Source organism: Sorex fumeus, unplaced genomic scaffold (genome assembly GCF_029834395.1).
Source record: "Sorex fumeus unplaced genomic scaffold, SorFum_2.1 ptg000319l, whole genome shotgun sequence".
Taxonomy (NCBI): Eukaryota; Metazoa; Chordata; class Mammalia; order Eulipotyphla; family Soricidae; genus Sorex; species Sorex fumeus.
The window spans coordinates 209,582-225,896 of NW_026606376.1; positions in this window are offsets into that span (position 1 = coordinate 209,582).

Sequence of the window (16,315 nt, forward strand, 5' to 3'; positions counted from 1 at the left end):
CTGTGTACAGACCCCACTGCACCGCCCTAAGCTCCGCATCACTCTGAAGCCTCTACTGCACCCCAGGAACTGCCTGGATGTCAGGAATTCAGTGAGAAAGAAAGCACGAAAGCACCTCCCAGGTCCGAATGGTCCCGCTACTAACAATGTGGAGACTGAGAGTTCTGGGATGCTAACGGGAGGATGCTTGTGTCCTGCCACAAAACTGGCCTTCAGAGTACCCCTTCTACCAGGGGCCGCCACTTTTTACTGATCTTGTCCCTCATAAATAATGCACTAGGAAAGCCCCATATGTTCGGTGTTTTATTTTTTTGTAAACTCAATAAACAGACACGAGTGGAAATATCTCCCTTTGCAGAAAGCGTTAGAGAGAGAGCACCGCGGTAGGGCGTTTGCCTTGCACGCAGCCAACATGGCCGACCTGAGTTCGATTCCTCCACCCCTCTCGGAGAGCCCGGCAAGCTACGGAGAGTATCTCGCCCGCACGGCGAAGCCTGGCAAGCTCCCCGTGATGTATTCGACATGCCACACACAATAACAACCAAGTCTCCAACGGGGGACCTTACTAGGCCAGCTCGAGCAAATCGATGAACCATGGGAGGACAGCGACAGTGATAGCAGAAAGCTGACACACCATTCCAAGAGAAAAGAAAATAGATTCCAGTCAGGGTTCAGTTCAAGCTCAGTGTGGAGCTCAGTGTGGAGCGCCCGATGCATGGAGTGAAGGCAACCCTGCATCCCTGCAGACACGACGAGCCACGGGGGCCATTGAAAACATCTCACCAAAATGGATGGCTCTCAGGATCGATCCTTTTTTTGGTCCTTTTATTTTGAAGTTTGTCTTCTTTAGAGACACACCAGGCAGTGCTCAGGGATCACTCCTGGAGGGTCTGTAGGGGAGCAAATGGATGCAAACCTTTCTCCTTCTCACTGCGCTGACACTAGTGCCCTCAAACTGGTTTTCTTTTTCAGTTTTGGCTTTTTGGGTCACACCTGGTGAAGCACAGGGGTTACTGCTGTCTCTGCACTGAGGAATTCCTCATGGTCGTCCTCAGGGGACCAAAAGGGACGCCAGGAATAAAACCCGGGCCGGTCGCGTAAAAACCCAGTCTACACCCACTGATCTATCGCTCCCCCCCCAAAGCCCAAACTAGTTGTTTTCAAACAATTACCAGTTTCGATCAAATGGAAGAAATAGAAATAAACATTTTGTTCAAAGGAAAAAATAGAAATTTCTTTCGGTTTTGAGCAGTGATTTCACCACCCAGTGAAGCTCAGGAAGGGCCTCTACGCCAAGCATTAGGCTCTCGATTTCCTCTCTGCAGTGCCCTGTCATCCACCATCAAAATCACATCCTTGATCCCCTGCCAGCAGAATATCTGTCCCCAACGTGCAAATTTTACCAGCCGACTCACACCCAGTGACTCCACTCTCAAATCAAATGGCTGCAATGCCAAAACCTGAATCTGCAGTTTGAGTTATGCAATGAAACGCAACAGATGACTACGAATTTGTGGAAAGAAAGGAATGAGGCAGTGTGTTCAGACTTGCGGGCAAGCTGGGGCTCCCTCGGGCTCCGACACGTTCCTCTCCGGTTGGGGGCCGGAGCGATGGCTTGGAGGGGAGGGCGAGGGTCTCGTGCCCCCGACCCCATGGGGCCGCCCCGGCCAGGGCTACCAGGACGCACAATGAAAAACAAACCTGAAAAGAAAACTCTCTCTCTTCTGGTCGTCCTGATTTCCGTTGTTCCTGACCCTTTCCGAACGACTTTTGCTCCCGAACCTTCCACTTCACTTGTCAGCCCACCTGCCAGGCACCACCGACCCCCCCCATTCCCTCACCGCCCCCCTCCCCGCACGCGCCTCCTAAATAAAAACCTCCCTGGATGCGATGCGCTAAGATAGACGGAAAGGAGAGACAAACCTCTCGAAAAGGCGGGCGCTGGGGGCATCCCGGGCTGGGCAGGCGGCGGAGGCTCAGAGCTCCCAGATGGACCACTCAGCGGCCAGGCCAGCGAGGAAACTGGCCCTATGGGACGCCCCCACGCCCTGGCCGCCCCCTTCCCGCCCCACCCCCGCTCCTCACCAGGCAACAAACAGGGTGGAGATTGCTCCGCCCACAAAGACCCCAGGGAAAGGCGGGGCTCTGTGACCTCACCTACACTTCCGGTCAGGGTTTTAAAGGGCCAGACACCACATAGTCCCCACACAGCAACCTATAGGGCTTTTTACTACCTCTGGGCTGAGGAAACACTCCTGGCTGTGCCTACCTTTTACCTATAATAAATATCCTATCTTGGAGGACTGTGTGATGACACAGCAGGTATGAGCAGCTTGCAATTGCCTGACCAAGTCCTCTAGCCAGGCACCCGATTGTCGAGGGACCCCGACAGCTGTGATCCCTGAGGTCAGAGCAGGAGTAAGGCCTGAGTACTGTAGTGTGTGACCCCAAAATACAGCAATGACAAACAGTAAACTCTATCCAAATAGAGGGAAATAAATCCACGTACCCTGACAAATTGTAGCATAAAATAGTTCAAGAGTCAAACAGTGGGTCCTTAAAACCTATGCTGCAGGAGCACACTTCTATCTCTGCTGTCAGATATTCCGTGTGTGTGTGTCTGAGCCAGAACCAACAGTGTCAGGAGTACTCCTAGCTCTGCATTCAGGGATCTGTCCTGGAATGTCTGAGGTTTGCTGGGATGCAGCTGATCAAATCTGTGTTAGCTGCATGCAAGGCAAGCACCCTACTTGCTGCACCATACCTCTGGCCCTTTCAAAGTAAATTTCTTGCCAGCAAGCCAGGAGTGACCCCTGAGCAAAGTTTCCCCCCCCCCAATGCGACAATAAGAACACCTTCCTTCCTGAGCAAGGAAAATTAAATCCTTGACCTGCTATACTCACCCCAAGAGCCAGTATCCAGGGATCGCCCAGTCAGGAAGAGATGAAGCATAGAGGATTTTTCATAACTGAAGATGAGTCTAAATTCCTCATCTGGAAAAAAACATCAGCGTTGGAATTAGACAGACAGTAAAGCAGGCAAGATGCTTGCCCTCCTCGCCCCAATCAAGCTTCAGCATCCCAGATCCCAGAGCACCGCCAGGAATGATTCCTGAGCACTGAGCCAGGAGTGAGCATCTTAGGGTATGTCCTCTCTCACTCCCCCCACAAAACATAAAAAAACCAACTAAAACAAACCCCCAAATTAAAATTTCATTGGCCTAAACCTCCCACCTGCGTGAACCACGCTTCCAAAAAGGCCCCTCCCCATCACAACCGCCAATGAATAGGACGGTCTGCAACAGAGTCTCTTGCCTTTAGGGGGCTGCAGCCCCGACCCTGAACATGAATCTGCAGATTCTATAGCATCTACGTCAAGGCTAAAGGCTTCAGGATTTGTACCGACAAGTCCCATGTTGGGAGTGTTGGCCACTCAAGCCCCTAGCCCTTGGGTGGGTTCCGCAACCCCAAGGCCTGTAGCCCCAGTGCTCAGCCCCATGCCAAAATGCAACAAGGGCACACTCAATCCCACAACCCCTGTACTGTGTACAGACCCCACTGCACCGCCCTAAGCTCCGCATCACTCTGAAGCCTCTACTGCACCCCAGGAACTGCCTGGATGTCAGGAATTCAGTGAGAAAGAAAGCACGAAAGCACCTCCCAGGTCCGAATGGTCCCGCTACTAACAATGTGGAGACTGAGAGTTCTGGGATGCTAACGGGAGGATGCTTGTGTCCTGCCACAAAACTGGCCTTCAGAGTACCCCTTCTACCAGGGGCCGCCACATTTTACTGATCTTGTCCCTCATAAATAATGCACTAGGAAAGCCCCATATGTTCGGTGTTTTATTTTTTTGTAAACTCAATAAACAGACACGAGTGGAAATATCTCCCTTTGCAGAAAGCGTTAGAGAGAGAGCACCGCGGTAGGGCGTTTGCCTTGCACGCAGCCAACATGGCCGACCTGAGTTCGATTCCTCCACCCCTCTCGGAGAGCCCGGCAAGCTACGGAGAGTATCTCGCCCGCACGGCGAAGCCTGGCAAGCTCCCCGTGATGTATTCGACATGCCACACACAATAACAACCAAGTCTCCAACGGGGGACCTTACTAGGCCAGCTCGAGCAAATCGATGAACCATGGGAGGACAGCGACAGTGATAGCAGAAAGCTGACACACCATTCCAAGAGAAAAGAAAATAGATTCCAGTCAGGGTTCAGTTCAAGCTCAGTGTGGAGCTCAGTGTGGAGCGCCCGATGCATGGAGTGAAGGCAACCCTGCATCCCTGCAGACACGACGAGCCACGGGGGCCATTGAAAACATCTCACCAAAATGGATGGCTCTCAGGATCGATCCTTTTTTTGGTCCTTTTATTTTGAAGTTTGTCTTCTTTAGAGACACACCAGGCAGTGCTCAGGGATCACTCCTGGAGGGTCTGTAGGGGAGCAAATGGATGCAAACCTTTCTCCTTCTCACTGCGCTGACACTAGTGCCCTCAAACTGGTTTTCTTTTTCAGTTTTGGCTTTTTGGGTCACACCTGGTGAAGCACAGGGGTTACTGCTGTCTCTGCACTGAGGAATTCCTCATGGTGGTCCTCAGGGGACCAAAAGGGACGCCAGGAATAAAACCCGGGCCGGTCGCGTAAAAACCCAGTCTACACCCACTGATCTATCGCTCCCCCCCCAAAGCCCAAACTAGTTGTTTTCAAACAATTACCAGTTTCGATCAAATGGAAGAAATAGAAATAAACATTTTGTTCAAAGGAAAAAATAGAAATTTCTTTCGGTTTTGAGCAGTGATTTCACCACCCAGTGAAGCTCAGGAAGGGCCTCTACGCCAAGCATTAGGCTCTCGATTTCCTCTCTGCAGTGCCCTGTCATCCACCATCAAAATCACATCCTTGATCCCCTGCCAGCAGAATATCTGTCCCCAACGTGCAAATTTTACCAGCCGACTCACACCCAGTGACTCCACTCTCAAATCAAATGGCTGCAATGCCAAAACCTGAATCTGCAGTTTGAGTTATGCAATGAAACGCAACAGATGACTACGAATTTGTGGAAAGAAAGGAATGAGGCAGTGTGTTCAGACTTGCGGGCAAGCTGGGGCTCCCTCGGGCTCCGACACGTTCCTCTCCGGTTGGGGGCCGGAGCGATGGCTTGGAGGGGAGGGCGAGGGTCTCGTGCCCCCGACCCCATGGGGCCGCCCCGGCCAGGGCTACCAGGACGCACAATGAAAAACAAACCTGAAAAGAAAACTCTCTCTCTTCTGGTCGTCCTGATTTCCGTTGTTCCTGACCCTTTCCGAACGACTTTTGCTCCCGAACCTTCCACTTCACTTGTCAGCCCACCTGCCAGGCACCACCGACCCCCCCCATTCCCTCACCGCCCCCCTCCCCGCACGCGCCTCCTAAATAAAAACCTCCCTGGATGCGATGCGCTAAGATAGACGGAAAGGAGAGACAAACCTCTCGAAAAGGCGGGCGCTGGGGGCATCCCGGGCTGTGCAGGCGGCGGAGGCTCAGAGCTCCCAGATGGACCACTCAGCGGCCAGGCCAGCGAGGAAACTGGCCCTATGGGACGCCCCCACGCCCTGGCCGCCCCCTTCCCGCCCCACCCCCGCTCCTCACCAGGCAACAAACAGGGTGGAGATTGCTCCGCCCACAAAGACCCCAGGGAAAGGCGGGGCTCTGTGACCTCACCTACACTTCCGGTCAGGGTTTTAAAGGGCCAGACACCACATAGTCCCCACACAGCAACCTATAGGGCTTTTTACTACCTCTGGGCTGAGGAAACACTCCTGGCTGTGCCTACCTTTTACCTATAATAAATATCCTATCTTGGAGGACTGTGTGATGACACAGCAGGTATGAGCAGCTTGCAATTGCCTGACCAAGTCCTCTAGCCAGGCACCCGATTGTCGAGGGACCCCGACAGCTGTGATCCCTGAGGTCAGAGCTGGAGTAAGGCCTGAGTACTGTAGTGTGTGACCCCAAAATACAGCAATGACAAACAGTAAACTCTATCCAAATAGAGGGAAATAAATCCACGTACCCTGACAAATTGTAGCATAAAATAGTTCAAGAGTCAAACAGTGGGTCCTTAAAACCTATGCTGCAGGAGCACACTTCTATCTCTGCTGTCAGATATTCCGTGTGTGTGTGTCTGAGCCAGAACCAACAGTGTCAGGAGTACTCCTAGCTCTGCATTCAGGGATCTGTCCTGGAATGTCTGAGGTTTGCTGGGATGCAGCTGATCAAATCTCTGTTAGCTGCATGCAAGGCAAGCACCCTACTTGCTGCACCATACCTCTGGCCCTTTCAAAGTAAATTTCTTGCCAGCAAGCCAGGAGTGACCCCTGAGCAAAGTTCCCCCCCCCAATGCGACAATAAGAACATCTTCCTTCCTGAGCAAGGAAAATTAAATCCTTGACCTGCTATACTCACCCCAAGAGCCAGTATCCAGGGATTGCCCAGTCAGGAAGAGATGAAGCATAGAGGATTTTTCATAACTGAAGATGAGTCTAAATTCCTCATCTGGAAAAAAACATCAGCGTTGGAATTAGACAGACAGTAAAGCAGGCAAGATGCTTGCCCTCCTCGCCCCAATCAAGCTTCAGCATCCCAGATCCCAGAGCACCGCCAGGAATGATTCCTGAGCACTGAGCCAGGAGTGAGCATCTTAGGGTATGTCCTCTCTCACTCCCCCCACAAAACATAAAAAAAACCAACTAAAACAAACCCCCAAATTAAAATTTCATTGGCCTAAACCTCCCACCTGCGTGAACCACGCTTCCAAAAAGGCCCCTCCCCATCACAACCGCCAATGAATAGGACGGTCGGCAACAGAGTCTCTTGCCTTTAGGGGGCTGCAGCCCCGACCCTGAACATGAATCTGCAGATTCTATAGCATCTACGTCAAGGCTAAAGGCTTCAGGATTTGTACCGACAAGTCCCATGTTGGGAGTGTTGGCCACTCAAGCCCCTAGCCCTTGGGTGGGTTCCGCAACCCCAAGGCCTGTAGCCCCAGTGCTCAGCCCCATGCCAAAATGCAACAAGGGCACACTCAATCCCACAACCCCTGTACTGTGTACAGACCCCACTGCACCGCCCTAAGCTCCGCATCACTCTGAAGCCTCTACTGCACCCCAGGAACTGCCTGGATGTCAGGAATTCAGTGAGAAAGAAAGCACGAAAGCACCTCCCAGGTCCGAATGGTCCCGCTACTAACAATGTGGAGACTGAGAGTTCTGGGATGCTAACGGGAGGATGCTTGTGTCCTGCCACAAAACTGGCCTTCAGAGTACCCCTTCTACCAGGGGCCGCCACTTTTTACTGATCTTGTCCCTCATAAATAATGCACTAGGAAAGCCCCATATGTTCGGTGTTTTATTTTTTTGTAAAGTCAATAAACAGACACGAGTGGAAATATCTCCCTTTGCAGAAAGCGTTAGAGAGAGAGCACCGCGGTAGGGCGTTTTCCTTGCACACAGCCAACATGGCCGACCTGAGTTCGATTCCTCCACCCCTCTCGGAGAGCCCGGCAAGCTACGGAGAGTATCTCGCCCGCACGGCGAAGCCTGGCAAGCTCCCCGTGATGTATTCGACATGCCACACACAATAACAACCAAGTCTCCAACGGGGGACCTTACTAGGCCAGCTCGAGCAAATCGATGAACCATGGGAGGACAGCGACAGTGATAGCAGAAAGCTGACACACCATTCCAAGAGAAAAGAAAATAGATTCCAGTCAGGGTTCAGTTCAAGCTCAGTGTGGAGCTCAGTGTGGAGCGCCTGATGCATGGAGTGAAGGCAACCCTGCATCCCTGCAGACACGACGAGCCACGGGGGCCATTGAAAACATCTCACCAAAATGGATGGCTCTCAGGATCGATCCTTTTTTTGGTCCTTTTATTTTGAAGTTTGTCTTCTTTAGAGACACACCAGGCAGTGCTCAGGGATCACTCCTGGAGGGTCTGTAGGGGAGCAAATGGATGCAACCTTTCTCCTCACTGCGCTGACACTAGTGCCCTCAAACTGGTTTTCTTTTTCAGTTTTGGCTTTTTGGGTCACACCTGGTGAAGCACAGGGGTTACTGCTGTCTCTGCACTGAGGAATTCCTCATGGTGGTCCTCAGGGGACCAAAAGGGACGCCAGGAATAAAACCCGGGCCGGTCGCGTAAAAACCCAGTCTACACCCACTGATCTATCGCTCCCCCCCCAAAGCCCAAACTAGTTGTTTTCAAACAATTACCAGTTTCGATCAAATGGAAGAAATAGAAATAAACATTTTGTTCAAAGGAAAAAATAGAAATTTCTTTCGGTTTTGAGCAGTGATTTCACCACCCAGTGAAGCTCAGGAAGGGCCTCTACGCCAAGCATTAGGCTCTAGATTTCCTCTCTGCAGTGCCCTGTCATCCACCATCAAAATCACATCCTTGATCCCCTGCCAGCAGAATATCTGTCCCCAACGTGCAAATTTTACCAGCCGACTCACACCCAGTGACTCCACTCTCAAATCAAATGGCTGCAATGCCAAAACCTGAATCTGCAGTTTGAGTTATGCAATGAAACGCAACAGATGACTACGAATTTGTGGAAAGAAAGGAATGAGGCAGTGTGTTCAGACTTGCGGGCAAGCTGGGGCTCCCTCGGGCTCCGACACGTTCCTCTCCGGTTGGGGGCCGGAGCGATGGGTTGGAGGGGAGGGCGAGGGTCTCGTGCCCCCGACCCCATGGGGCCGCCCCGGCCAGGGCTACCAGGACGCACAATGAAAAACAAACCTGAAAAGAAAGCTCTCTCTCTTCTGGTCGTCCTGATTTCCGTTGTTCCTGACCCTTTCCGAACGACTTTTGCTCCCGAACCTTCCACTTCACTTGTCAGCCCACCTGCCAGGCACCACCGACCCCCCCCCCATTCCCTCACCCCCCCTCTCCCTGCACGCGCCTCCTAAATAAAAACCTCCCTGGATGCGATGCGCTAAGATAGACGGAAGGGAGAGACAAACCTCTCGAAAAGGCGGGCGCTGGGGGCATCCCGGGCTGGGCAGGCGGCGGAGGCTCAGAGCTCCCAGATGGACCACTCAGCGGCCAGGCCAGCGAGGAAACTGGCCCTATGGGACGCCCCCACGCCCTGGCCGCCCCCTTCCCGCCCCACCCCCGCTCCTCACCAGGCAACAAACAGGGTGGAGATTGCTCCGCCCACAAAGACCCCAGGGAAAGGCGGGGCTCTGTGACCTCACCTACACTTCCGGTCAGGGTTTTAAAGGGCCAGACACCACATAGTCCCCACACAGCAACCTATAGGGCTTTTTACTACCTCTGGGCTGAGGAAACACTCCTGGCTGTGCCTACCTTTTACCTATAATAAATATCCTATCTTGGAGGACTGTGTGATGACACAGCAGGTATGAGCAGCTTGCAATTGCCTGACCAAGTCCTCTAGCCAGGCACCCGATTGTCGAGGGACCCCGACAGCTGTGATCCCTGAGGTCAGAGCAGGAGTAAGGCCTGAGTACTGTAGTGTGTGACCCCAAAATACAGCAATGACAAACAGTAAACTCTACCCAAATAGAGGGAAATAAATCCACGTACCCTGACAAATTGTAGCATAAAATAGTTCAAGAGTCAAACAGTGGGTCCTTAAAACCTATGCTGCAGGAGCACACTTCTATCTCTGCTGTCAGATATTCCGTGTGTGTGTGTCTGAGCCAGAACCAACAGTGTCAGGAGTACTCCTAGCTCTGCATTCAGGGATCTGTCCTGGAATGTCTGAGGTTTGCTGGGATGCAGCTGATCAAATCTCTGTTAGCTGCATGCAAGGCAAGCACCCTACTTGCTGCACCATACCTCTGGCCCTTTCAAAGTAAATTTCTTGCCAGCAAGCCAGGAGTGACCCCTGAGCAAAGTTCCCCCCCCCCAATGCGACAATAAGAACATCTTCCTTCAAGAGCAAGGAAAATTAAATCCTTGACCTGCTATACTCACCCCAAGAGCCAGTATCCAGGGATCGCCCAGTCAGGAAGAGATGAAGCATAGAGGATTTTTCATAACTGAAGATGAGTCTAAATTCCTCATCTGGAAAAAAACATCAGCGTTGGAATTAGACAGACAGTAAAGCAGGCAAGATGCTTGCCCTCCTCGCCCCAATCAAGCTTCAGCATCCCAGATCCCAGAGCACCGCCAGGAATGATTCCTGAGCACTGAGCCAGGAGTGAGCATCTTAGGGTATGTCCTCTCTCACTCCCCCCACAAAACATAAAAAAACCAACTAAAACAAACCCCCAAATTAAAATTTCATTGGCCTAAACCTCCCACCTGCGTGAACCACGCTTCCAAAAAGGCCCCTCCCCATCACAACCGCCAATGAATAGGACGGTCTGCAACAGAGTCTCTTGCCTTTAGGGGGCTGCAGCCCCGACCCTGAACATGAATCTGCAGATTCTATAGCATCTACGTCAAGGCTAAAGGCTTCAGGATTTGTACCGACAAGTCCCATGTTGGGAGTGTTGGCCACTCAAGCCCCTAGCCCTTGGGTGGGTTCCGCAACCCCAAGGCCTGTAGCCCCAGTGCTCAGCCCCATGCCAAAATGCAACAAGGGCACACTCAATCCCACAACCCCTGTACTGTGTACAGACCCCACTGCACCGCCCTAAGCTCCGCATCACTCTGAAGCCTCTACTGCACCCCAGGAACTGCCTAGATGTCAGGAATTCAGTGAGAAAGAAAGCACGAAAGCACCTCCCAGGTCCGAATGGTCCCGCTACTAACAATGTGGAGACTGAGAGTTCTGGGATGCTAACGGGAGGATGCTTGTGTCCTGCCACAAAACTGGCCTTCAGAGTACCCCTTCTACCAGGGGCCGCCACTTTTTACTGATCTTGTCCCTCATAAATAATGCACTAGGAAAGCCCCATATGTTCGGTGTTTTATTTTTTTGTAAAGTCAATAAACAGACACGAGTGGAAATATCTCCCTTTGCAGAAAGCGTTAGAGAGAGAGCACCGCGGTAGGGCGTTTACCTTGCACACAGCCAACATGGCCGACCTGAGTTCGATTCCTCCACCCCTCTCGGAGAGCCCGGCAAGCTACGGAGAGTATCTCGCCCGCACGGCGAAGCCTGGCAAGCTCCCCGTGATGTATTCGACATGCCACACACAATAACAACCAAGTCTCCCACGGGGAACCTTACTAGGCCAGCTCGAGCAAATCGATGAACCATGGGAGGACAGCGACAGTGATAGCAGAAAGCTGACACACCATTCCAAGAGAAAAGAAAATAGATTCCAGTCAGGGTTCAGTTCAAGCTCAGTGTGGAGCTCAGTGTGGAGCGCCCGATGCATGGAGTGAAGGCAACCCTGCATCCCTGCAGACACGACGAGCCACGGGGGCCATTGAAAACATCTCACCAAAATGGATGGCTCTCAGGATCGATCCTTTTATTGGTCCTTTTATTTTGAAGTTTGTCTTCTTTAGAGACACACCAGGCAGTGCTCAGGGATCACTCCTGGAGGGTCTGTAGGGGAGCAAATGGATGCAAACCTTTCTCCTTCTCACTGCGCTGACACTAGTGCCCTCAAACTGGTTTTCTTTTTCAGTTTTGGCTTTTTGGGTCACACCTGGTGAAGCACAGGGGTTACTGCTGTCTCTGCACTGAGGAATTCCTCATGGTGGTCCTCAGGGGACCAAAACGGACGCCAGGAATAAAACCCGGGCCGGTCGCGTAAAAACCCAGTCTACACCCACTGATCTATCGCTCCCCCCCCAAAGCCCAAACTAGTTGTTTTCAAACAATTACCAGTTTCGATCAAATGGAAGAAATAGAAATAAACATTTTGTTCAAAGGAAAAAATAGAAATTTCTTTCGGTTTTGAGCAGTGATTTCACCACCCAGTGAAGCTCAGGAAGGGCCTCTACGCCAAGCATTAGGCTCTCGATTTCCTCTCTGCAGTGCCCTGTCATCCACCATCAAAATCACATCCTTGATCCCCTGCCAGCAGAATATCTGTCCCCAACGTGCAAATTTTACCAGCCGACTCACACCCAGTGACTCCACTCTCAAATCAAATGGCTGCAATGCCAAAACCTGAATCTGCAGTTTGAGTTATGCAATGAAACGCAACAGATGACTACGAATTTGTGGAAAGAAAGGAATGAGGCAGTGTGTTCAGACTTGCGGGCAAGCTGGGGCTCCCTCGGGCTCCGACACGTTCCTCTCCGGTTGGGGGCCGGAGAGATGGCTTGGAGGGGAGGGCGAGGGTCTCGTGCCCCCGACCCCATGGGGCCGCCCCGGCCAGGGCTACCAGGACGCACAATGAAAAACAAACCTGAAAAGAAAACTCTCTCTCTTCTGGTCGTCCTGATTTCCGTTGTTCCTGACCCTTTCCGAACGACTTTTGCTCCCGAACCTTCCACTTCACTTGTCAGCCCACCTGCCAGGCACCACCGACCCCCCCATTCCCTCACCCCCCCCTCCCCGCACGCGCCTCCTAAATAAAAACCTCCCTGGATGCGATGCGCTAAGATAGACGGAAGGGAGAGACAAACCTCTCGAAAAGGCGGGCGCTGGGGGCATCCCGGGCTGGGCAGGCGGCGGAGGCTCAGAGCTCCCAGATGGACCACTCAGCGGCCAGGCCAGCGAGGAAACTGGCCCTATGGGACGCCCCCACGCCCTGGCCGCCCCTTTCCTGCCCCACCCCCGCTCCTCACCAGGCAACAAACAGGGTGGAGATTGCTCCGCCCACAAAGACCCCAGGGAAAGGCGGGGCTCTGTGACCTCACCTACACTTCCGGTCAGGGTTTTAAAGGGCCAGACACCACATAGTCCCCACACAGCAACCTATAGGGCTTTTTACTACCTCTGGGCTGAGGAAACACTCCTGGCTGTGCCTACCTTTTACCTATAATAAATATCCTATCTTGGAGGACTGTGTGATGACACAGCAGGTATGAGCAGCTTGCAATTGCCTGACCAAGTCCTCTAGCCAGGCACCCGATTGTCGAGGGACCCCGACAGCTGTGATCCCTGAGGTCAGAGCAGGAGTAAGGCCTGAGTACTGTAGTGTGTGACCCCAAAATACAGCAATGACAAACAGTAAACTCTATCCAAATAGAGGGAAATAAATCCACGTACCCTGACAAATTGTAGCATAAAATAGTTCAAGAGTCAAACAGTGGGTCCTTAAAACCTATGCTGCAGGAGCACACTTCTATCTCTGCTGTCAGATATTCCGTGTGTGTGTGTCTGAGCCAGAACCAACAGTGTCAGGAGTACTCCTAGCTCTGCATTCAGGGATCTGTCCTGGAATGTCTGAGGTTTGCTGGGATGCAGCTGATCAAATCTCTGTTAGCTGCATGCAAGGCAAGCACCCTACTTGCTGCACCATACCTCTGGCCCTTTCAAAGTAAATTTCTTGCCAGCAAGCCAGGAGTGACCCCTGAGCAAAGTTCCCCCCCCCCAATGCGACAATAAGAACATCTTCCTTCCTGAGCAAGGAAAATTAAATCCTTGACCTGCTATACTCACCCCAAGAGCCAGTATCCAGGGATCGCCCAGTCAGGAAGAGATGAAGCATAGAGGATTTTTCATAACTGAAGATGAGTCTAAATTCCTCATCTGGAAAAAAACATCAGCGTTGGAATTAGACAGACAGTAAAGCAGGCAAGATGCTTGCCCTCCTCGCCCCAATCAAGCTTCAGCATCCCAGATCCCAGAGCACCGCCAGGAATGATTCCTGAGCACTGAGCCAGGAGTGAGCATCTTAGGGTATGTCCTCTCTCACTCCCCCCACAAAACATAAAAAAACAACTAAAACAAACCCCCAAATTAAAATTTCATTGGCCTAAACCTCCCACCTGCGTGAACCACGCTTCCAAAAAGGCCCCTCCCCATCACAACCGCCAATGAATAGGACGGTCTGCAACAGAGTCTCTTGCCTTTAGGGGGCTGCAGCCCCGACCCTGAACATGAATCTGCAGATTCTATAGCATCTACGTCAAGGCTAAAGGCTTCAGGATTTGTACCGACAAGTCCCATGTTGGGAGTGTTGGCCACTCAAGCCCCTAGCCCTTGGGTGGGTTCCGCAACCCCAAGGCCTGTAGCCCCAGTGCTCAGCCCCATGCCAAAATGCAACAAGGGCACACTCAATCCCACAACCCCTGTACTGTGTACAGACCCCACTGCACCGCCCTAAGCTCCGCATCACTCTGAAGCCTCTACTGCACCCCAGGAACTGCCTAGATGTCAGGAATTCAGTGAGAAAGAAAGCACGAAAGCACCTCCCAGGTCCGAATGGTCCCGCTACTAACAATGTGGAGACTGAGAGTTCTGGGATGCTAACGGGAGGATGCTTGTGTCCTGCCACAAAACTGGCCTTCAGAGTACCCCTTCTACCAGGGGCCGCCACTTTTTACTTATCTTGTCCCTCATAAATAATGCACTAGGAAAGCCCCATATGTTTGGTGTTTTATTTTTTTGTAAAGTCAATAAACAGACACGAGTGGAAATATCTCCCTTTGCAGAAAGCGTTAGAGAGAGAGCACCGCGGTAGGGCGTTTACCTTGCACGCAGCCAACATGGCCGACCTGAGTTCGATTCCTCCACCCCTCTCGGAGAGCCCGGCAAGCTACGGAGAGTATCTCGCCCGCACGGCGAAGCCTGGCAAGCTCCCCGTGATGTATTCGACATGCCACACACAATAACAACCAAGTCTCCAACGGGGGACCTTACTAGGCCAGCTCGAGCAAATCGATGAACCATGGGAGGACAGCGACAGTGATAGCAGAAAGCTGACACACCATTCCAAGAGAAAAGAAAATAGATTCCAGTCAGGGTTCAGTTCAAGCTCAGTGTGGAGCTCAGTGTGGAGCGCCCGATGCATGGAGTGAAGGCAACCCTGCATCCCTGCAGACACGACGAGCCACGGGGGCCATTGAAAACATCTCACCAAAATGGATGGCTCTCAGGATCGATCCTTTTTTTGGTCCTTTTATTTTGAAGTTTGTCTTCTTTAGAGACACACCAGGCAGTGCTCAGGGATCACTCCTGGAGGGTCTGTAGGGGAGCAAATGGATGCAAACCTTTCTCCTTCTCACTGCGCTGACACTAGTGCCCTCAAACTGGTTTTCTTTTTCAGTTTTGGCTTTTTGGGTCACACCTGGTGAAGCACAGGGGTTACTGCTGTCTCTGCACTGAGGAATTCCTCATGGTGGTCCTCAGGGGACCAAAAGGGACGCCAGGAATAAAACCCGGGCCGGTCGCGTAAAAACCCAGTCTACACCCACTGATCTATCGCTCCCCCCCCAAAGCCCAAACTAGTTGTTTTCAAACAATTACCAGTTTCGATCAAATAGAAGAAATAGAAATAAACATTTTGTTCAAAGGAAAAAATAGAAATTTCTTTCGGTTTTGAGCAGGGATTTCACCACCCAGTGAAGCTCAGGAAGGGCCTCTACGCCAAGCATTAGGCTCTAGATTTCCTCTCTGCAGTGCCCTGTCATCCACCATCAAAATCACATCCTTGATCCCCTGCCAGCAGAATATCTGTCCCCAACGTGCAAATTTTACCAGCCGACTCACACCCAGTGACTCCACTCTCAAATCAAATGGCTGCAATGCCAAAACCTGAATCTGCAGTTTGAGTTATGCAATGAAACGCAACAGATGACTACGAATTTGTGGAAAGAAAGGAATGAGGCAGTGTGTTCAGACTTGCGGGCAAGCTGGGGCTCCCTCGGGCTCCGACACGTTCCTCTCCGGTTGGGGGCCGGAGAGATGGCTTGGAGGGGAGGGCGAGGGTCTCGTGCCCCCGACCCCATGGGGCCGCCCCGGCCAGGGCTACCAGGACGCACAATGAAAAACAAACCTGAAAAGAAAACTCTCTCTCTTCTGGTCGTCCTGATTTCCGTTGTTTCTGACCCTTTCCGAACGACTTTTGCTCCCGAACCTTCCACTTCACTTGTCAGCCCACCTGCCAGGCACCACCGACCCCCCCATTCCCTCACCCCCCCCTCCCCGCACGCGCCTCCTAAATAAAAACCTCCCTGGATGCGATGCGCTAAGATAGACGGAAGGGAGAGACAAACCTCTCGAAAAGGCGGGCGCTGGGGGCATCCCGGGCTGGGCAGGCGGCGGAGGCTCAGAGCTCCCAGATGGACCACTCAGCGGCCAGGCCAGCGAGGAAACTGGCCCTATGGGACGCCCCCACGCCCTGGCCGCCCCTTTCCTGCCCCACCCCCGCTCCTCACCAGGCAACAAACAGGGTGGAGATTGCTCCGCCCACAAAGACCCCAGGGAAAGGCGGGGCTCTGTGACCTCACCTAC